This window comes from Argiope bruennichi, chromosome 1, assembly GCF_947563725.1.
Source record: "Argiope bruennichi chromosome 1, qqArgBrue1.1, whole genome shotgun sequence".
NCBI lineage: Eukaryota > Metazoa > Arthropoda > Arachnida > Araneae > Araneidae > Argiope > Argiope bruennichi.
This window is the reverse complement of record NC_079151.1, coordinates 33,005,454-33,012,755: the sequence shown is the minus strand read 5'-3', so window position 1 is coordinate 33,012,755 and position 7,302 is coordinate 33,005,454.

Sequence of the window (7,302 nt, the reverse complement as noted above, 5' to 3'; positions counted from 1 at the left end):
AAAAAAATTTCGAACTAATCAATTGGGAATAACTTCTATTAATGCCAATTTCCAAATAAGTTTTTTTCATGTTTACCTTTGATTTCGAATAATAAACGTCAGAAGTGTCCCCCCCCCCTAATTTTTCTCGCGTAATTCCTAATATAGTGATGTCATACCTCCCTCCCGCACAGTGCTGGATTAAGCCCTCTAGTGATCCATAGGTAAGACAAAGACACTCTTTCCAAGTTTCTAATTTTCTACACCAAATAATTTTTATTGATCTTTATTGATAAAATGACAAAACATTTAATTATGAGGCTCTTTCAGAAATGTTGGCCGCAATATTTTTCTTTATAAAAAATTTCAAAATTCAAATTTTAAGCAAAACTGTGAACAAAAATCTTATGAAGATAATTCAAATGCTATTTAATTAGAGAATCTGACATTTTAATATAAATTAAAATGATTTAAAAAATTTTTTTTTAATGTATAATACAAAACGTGTAAAAGATAATAATTAGGAATACTAGAATAATATTTTTGTGTTAATAGACACTTGATTTGAATTAATCTGTGTGCATGATGTTTGTCAATTAAATGAAAATATAAAATTAATATACTCAGAAAATATCGTACAGTAATAAACAGAAATTTCTGGAGCCCTTAATGCTGCGGGATCCTTAGGCAGTTGCCTACTTTTCCTACGTGATAATCTGGCCCTGCTCAAACATAAAAAGTTGGGATCATGGGCAATATACAAACACCTCGAATGCTCAAATTTTTATTTTCAAAGTTCCTACATACTATAATTGTAATTTATGCAGTATAACGCAGAAAACCAAACAAACCCACCTTTTTTGACTTGTTGAAACCAAAATATAATACATAACTACAATTTTAGTTTCATCACAAACCAAATTTCCTCCATATAGATCAGTACTTTATTGAATACGTTTACAAGTATATGAACGCACAAATAGACAGACAGTCAACCCTTTGTCGGAATTGATTCAAAATTTGATATGGATCCATATTTTAGATGTTAACTTTAACTGTGTGTCAAACCTTATCAATGTAACTTTTTGTATTTTAAATCTATTGCATTTATTTGCACTTGGACAGAGAGGCAAGCTTCATGGGAATGGATTCCGTTCAAAATTTTTAAAAAAATCGCAATATTTGGTGTAAAATTCACTTGCCGAATTTCAACTGTCTGAATTATTGTATTCACAGATGGGCAGATATGTTTCTGAAAATGTGTTTTTTCGGACTTGGAAAGGTCTGAAACTTTATTTATTTATTTTTTTTAGTTACAACCCTTTTTCTTTGTGTACTTTGTATACGAAAAAGTAAATATTCATTGGCGTATTCTTATTTTTTTCTTATAATTCATTTTATTTTTATCTTTAAATAGACTTGCTATCCATTTTTGAATATTTTTATGAAGGTTCCTTTTCTCTTAAGAAACCTTCATGAATTTGAACCATTTAAGTTGTAGGTTAGGCAAAATAAATTATTTGTTCAGGAGAGAAAGAGTTCAAAATAGATAATAATACTATATATAATATACTGGAATACATAATTTATTGCCCTATGAAACAAAGAAATGCAATACTTTTGACTCACATAGAAATATAATCTGACGTTTGCATCTGCAAGATTTTAAATATTACTTTTATATTATTATTTTAAATATATCCTAACGCTGATGTGAAATTTACTCAAAATGTAAGGCCTCTTCAGTTTGAGAGATCAATTACCTGAAACCGGTCCTGTGTCATGGCAGCATTTAATACTTACTTTTAAGACTATTATATTTCATCACCAAAAATTCTCTGATTTCATTCGAGAAAAACTGATTTCTCAATATCCGTGGCCCCAAAGAAAAGGGCACAGTAACAGGTGCAACTGCCCTTTGGGGCTATTTCTTTTCAGAGCCATTTTTTTAAAAACAGAAATGAATTTGTGTGGTAGGTTTGGTCACAATGGTTAGTCAGCACAAGAAACAATAACCGTTATTCAGTTTTAAATATGTCTTTTTTTTATCATTTCGAATTAAAATACAAAAAGGAAGCTTCATAAAAATCGAGAACGAATTTGTTGAGCAACAACCTGTTGTACAATTCATTCTAACGAACAGGTGCCCCTGAGATTCGAAAGGACCAGTTCTTTTCATGAAAACTCAATTGTTCGCAGAGAAAATACAGCAACAAGCTAAAAGCTCGAGGCACGTGCAGTGTTATAAAAGAAAAAAAAAATCGTTTGCAAAAATAAAAATAAAAGAGAAAAGAATAAAGAAATAGTTATTTGAAATGAAATGGCGGTTGTGTGTTGGAAGAGAAGCGAGTGACGTCATCATAGAGGAGCATTCAAGCACAACAACGAAAAACTTTCGTTTGGTGGTTGTTGGCCGCAGGTAAGGAGGGAGAGGTGTTTAAGGGGGAGGGAGAAGAAAGGGGAGGGCTGAAAAACCGGTCGTTCTACCCCCGGTGACCTTCACGTGCCGCTGCATGAGAAGAGCGCTCGGGGTCGACGAAATCAGGGAGCGACGGACGCGAATTTCAAATCTCAGACGACGTAAAAATGGAATTCAGGTTTTCAACGGCTCGTTTTCGTCTCCGGGTTCGTGAATAATTTGAGACGGGCCAAACAATGCCGGCCAGATAGATCACTTTCTCTTCACCATATTTCTCTCATTTTGTTTATTTACGTTTGGAAGATGCAACAATACAGTCAATTTTTTGTTTTGCCAAGTGAATTCGAAACGTTTTGCAGGTAATATGTTAAAAATAAGAAATGGTTTGGTGCGTTCCTGAGTGTAGTTCTCTACGCTTAGATTACATTGCCATTAGGAAGACGGAAAGCCATTTTCGTATAAATTATGTTCGGTTTTGCATAGGAATTAGCTCATAAATTCCTGTAAAAGAGAATAATATTTAAATTTGTTTCTCAAATATGCGCTACACAATAAAAACATCAAATTGTAATATTTGTAAATATTATTGAAATGCTTCGCTATCATATTGAGGCAATGCATAAAATTCGTAATTGTAATAAATAGCATTAGCGAAGAATAAAGCTGATGCATTCATGAAATTCATTAAAAATACATGAATATTTTAGTGCCTTCAGTCAAATGAAATAAGGAATTCGTACTTGAAAATTATATAAACTTTTAAGAAGGAAAATACAATTTTTACTTATTAAGAGAGAATTGGTTTCAGTAAACAAATTACTAAAAAATGGTTTATGACCATATAGACATATTGATGTATTAGAAATTGGAATGTTATTATTAATTATTGTATTAAAAAATTCTCTTTAAAAATTTTTATTTGCTATTTATTTTTTATTTTATTAAGCAAAATTACGTGAAATTAAGTGATTCGTTAACTTATGTTAATGGCAAATCTCTTTCATTACTTTTATATGAAATATATATATATAATAAATGAAAATATTCCGTTTAATTTTTTACTGGTTGCTATACACATCTTCGTTCGAGATGAAAATATTTTATTGTTGTTTATTAATAAACAATTAATTATTTCATTAAATGCCACGAAATTTTCTTGTTGCTTTAGTACTTCAGAGAAATTTAAGTTACATATAAAAAGTTACATCTAAAATATAATATATCAGTTACATCTAAAAAGATAATTGAAAAAAACATTTTTAGAATTATCTTTATGAACAGTATAGCTTGGCAAGGGGGGGGGGCAAAAACCTAGCAATATAATGAAATTTGGCCTGTAGTTCTGACTATCTTTTAGATAAGTTTCAGGTAGGAAACAAAATCCGTTTAACAGAAGATATAGTTTTCTTAAACATTTATTTATTTATTTTTATCGGGAAACAAAAAAGAAATCCCGATATTTACAACAATTATTTTAGCCTGCATGTTGGCATTGAATTCGAATGACATTGTTGTGTACATTTTTAATTGTTGCCAGCGGCGGATATCCAATTAAGTAGCTGTCTAGGGTTAATAGGGTGAGAGGTATCTCAGACAAATTGATTTTAAAAAAATGTTATTAGTCCATTTATCAAATAAATAAATATGGAAAAAAAAACTGTATGAATTATAAAATATAAAGTAAAATTGATTAGGTATCTATCTGTTTCATTACAATCACTTTGTTATCACAGTATTTATAAACATCTTATAATGAAATATAAAACTCGTGCCGTGAAATCGTAATAAAACAAATAATAATGCATACACTTTCCCAAAGTTACTAAAATTTTAAAAAAAATAGCCTATAAGAAATAATTAATGTATTGAAACGGAAAGTTAAATTGATCGGTTTATTAAAAGAGGGGTCTCATAACGCTCACTGCCTGGATTCGTAAAATGCCTGGATCTGCTATTGATTAGTGCTTGTATGCAACTTAACGTTGAGAAATAAGCAGATGCATGATTTTCGCCTTGAAAATCTAGACAACTGCTTAGGGTTGCTGCGCTGAGGGAAATTAAAGAACGTTATTATCCAGGATTGTTCATCTTATTAATTTGTAAGAAAGAGAAATTTATGAACTATAAATTATTAATAATATAATATGCATTCACATTCTGAATTATTAAAAACATTATTAAATAAATTATAGATAATTATTTATTTATAACGGAATATTCATTTAACTGGTTATATATATTCCATTTGAAAGGTCTTGGGAAATAATAATTTTTAATGTTTTATTGGCTTAAAGTTTATAATTTCCTTATAATCTATCATAAAAAATTATATGCTTTTATTTGAAAGTAAATAAATCAATAACTGATAGTTGAGGTTAAAAACTTCAAAACTTTTATTATTTTAGACGGTTTTTCCATCATATATATATATATATATAGTAAAATAAATAAATAAAAACTGAAATTTTTCACAAATTATTTTATTTTTAAATAAGCAAAAATTAAATTATAATAAATTATTAATATTTTCATTATGTTAAGAAAAATCTGAAAATGTGAAGTGTGTTGTGTGAAATATAATTAAATTGAAATATTAAATTAAATTGATCAGTTATTAAATTAAATTGATCAGTTATTAAAAAAGGGGATATTATAAGGTTTTCTGCCTGAGACCGCTAACTTTCTATATCATCCAATGCTCGTATGTCCATTGAAAAAACACCGATTTTTTTTTTCAATAGCGTAGTGAAGATAAGTGGCGCTAGAGGCATAATATGGTTTTTTTCGCTCCCAGTCATCATCAGAAGCTTAGCAGAAGTAAACTGTGTCCGAAGTACTATATTACTTTTTCACTCTATATATCTATATGACTCTATGGGCCATATTTGGCTTTAAAAAATGACATACACACAATAACATTTTTTTTCTGAGACAGCTTTTGAGATTAGGCATATCCCTCCCCCATTCGCGGCTGCACCACTGATTTACGTTATTACGAATAGAAATAGAAATAAATCTTTAAAACTTTTTCTGCATTAGGGAAAAATAACTCTACCATCTTACCTTTAATTAATAGAAAATTGAATTTTAGGCGAAGAAAAAAATCTTTCTTTTTTCTTTTATTCGCTAGTGTCTAAAATTATTGTCAGACACATATTAAAATTACGAAGTTATTAAAAAACAGTGACAAACCCTTGATAAAACGAATGATTTGGGAGCATTTTTGAAGAATTGTTATTGATGTACAATGGACACGTCAAGTTAAAAGATGTCTAGGTAAAATAATGATTTACCATGCATAAGAAATTATATCCTTATATTATATTCCAATTTTTTTAATTATAATTTATTTTAACTTACATAATCATTAAAAATAAGGAAGAAGCTTGCTTTCCTTTGCATAAATACAGTGGAATTTCCAAAAATATCTTCCTTTAACTACTGACTTTTATATTTTCACGAATACTAAGTATGCTAAGAAAAATGAAACCTCGATTTCGTGATGATGAATGTCACGTTTAAAAGCTTCCTGGGGCGGAAAAGAAAAAATCTTTCGGATTTCTTTGTCATTGTGTCTGTCTGTGAACACTATAATTCAAAAATGGAAATGAAAATTTGATTCATGGTAATTGATTGATTAATTGATTCAATCGAAAATTATAGATTTGTACCAAATTTTGGATTCATTTAATCAAAGAGAAAGAAAAAAAAAAAAGATCAAGTATGTACACTTGATTCTCTTCAGCTAAAACAAAATACGCTGTACAGTATCGAACGTACAAGTAAGACAAGGGAGAACCTTTCCACTGGTTTGAAACCTAATCAGTTTGTCTCCTGTCTGTATAAAAGTAATTTTATCACAGAAAAAATGAAATACTTTTAATTGAATAAAATTTATCACCAATTTTAATATTAAATGTTATGAAACATATAAATGCGAACATATAAATCTAAATTTTTATATGTTCGCATTCAATTTAGGGTGGAGGGCAAACTTATTTCAAAAATCCTGAAAACTTATTTTGAAGCATCATTTCAAATAAATCAGAATTTCGACGTCATGCATACTTATTTTCAAGAAATTTCATTAATAGGGTAAAAGTTATTTTTTTTTAAATTTATTAAAAAAGATTACTTGTCTTGATTACTTGCCCTAGATTACTTGTCTTTGCTTTTTCTTAAATTTAAAAAATAATTAGGATTCCTTTGGGAGGGATTTAAATCTTCTTACGTGTTGGTCATCGTTGTTACTTAAAATTCAGAAAAAAGCGTTTATGCAGGCAATGCTTATTTCGTCCTTCGAACATAATAATGTGTCAGAATTCATTGAATTACAAAATGTTTAATATTTAATTATCTAATCATATCAACGTTACAAGTAACTTAAAGATCAGAAATCACTTAAACAGTGCTTAAGCATTTCTGGTATGCTTTATATTTTTATACGAAAAAAAATGTCTAAGGTGATTAAATACCCATATCAAGAGATTATCCTTTCAGATGTTAAATTAGAACTTGAAAAGCATATATTAATCGGTTTTGGAATTGAGAAGCTATTGACGAAGGAATTTTAAAACTGTATTTTTCAATAAATTATTCCCAAAATTTTGCCATAGGGTTTGGGTAATTTTTTAATTGAAAGCCTTCATTCTATTTTTTAAAAACATTTTATAGTCTTGATAAACAATACATAATAAATAAATAACTTTAATAAAATAATACTAACTATAACTAATAAAGTTTGAAAAATAATTTCAATGAAAAAGTAGAAATAAAAAGAGCTTTCAATCCTTTAATTACAATTACACAAAAAAAAACTAAAATAAACAGCACATTTTATATTTAGCGTGTTCAAAATTTTGAAAAAGGGTGCTTTTTTTTGTCATTTATTGTATAGATTGCAA